Source organism: Myotis davidii, unplaced genomic scaffold, assembly GCF_000327345.1.
Source record: "Myotis davidii unplaced genomic scaffold, ASM32734v1 scaffold1509, whole genome shotgun sequence".
NCBI classification, from domain to species: Eukaryota; Metazoa; Chordata; class Mammalia; order Chiroptera; family Vespertilionidae; genus Myotis; species Myotis davidii.
This window is the reverse complement of record NW_006299480.1, coordinates 512,487-512,795: the sequence shown is the minus strand read 5'-3', so window position 1 is coordinate 512,795 and position 309 is coordinate 512,487. Positions and strand designations below refer to the sequence as shown.

General features: G+C 61.5%; 1 protein-coding gene across 1 annotated transcript in view; it reads right to left on the bottom strand.

The window, feature by feature from the left end:
• The window catches only part of LOC102772829 (plectin-like), a 29,813-nt gene that overhangs the window by 7,602 nt on the left and 21,902 nt on the right, over window positions 1-309 (bottom strand). The gene's annotated exons all lie outside the window — the stretch shown is intronic.

Here is a 309-nt window from a genome sequence, read left to right as displayed (position 1 = left end):
TTCATCTGTCCAGACTTAGAACATGACATGCAGAGCGAGGCTACCGGGGCCCACAGTCTTCGGCGAGGCCAGTCCGGCTGGGTGGCGCCCCCCGGCATCAGCCCCCGGCTCCCACAGCCGTTCTAATAATAAGAAGTCTCCTGGCAGCGCTGGCCCTATGGAGTGAGCGTGCACTCCAGCTGAGCAGTAGTGGGGTGCATTTGGAAAAGGCCGTATGGGCAAGGGGTGCAGACAGCCGCCCCAACATCACCTAGCCGGCCAGAGACCCACACAGACATAAAGGAGTCCCCCATCAAGGGGCTGTGCCTC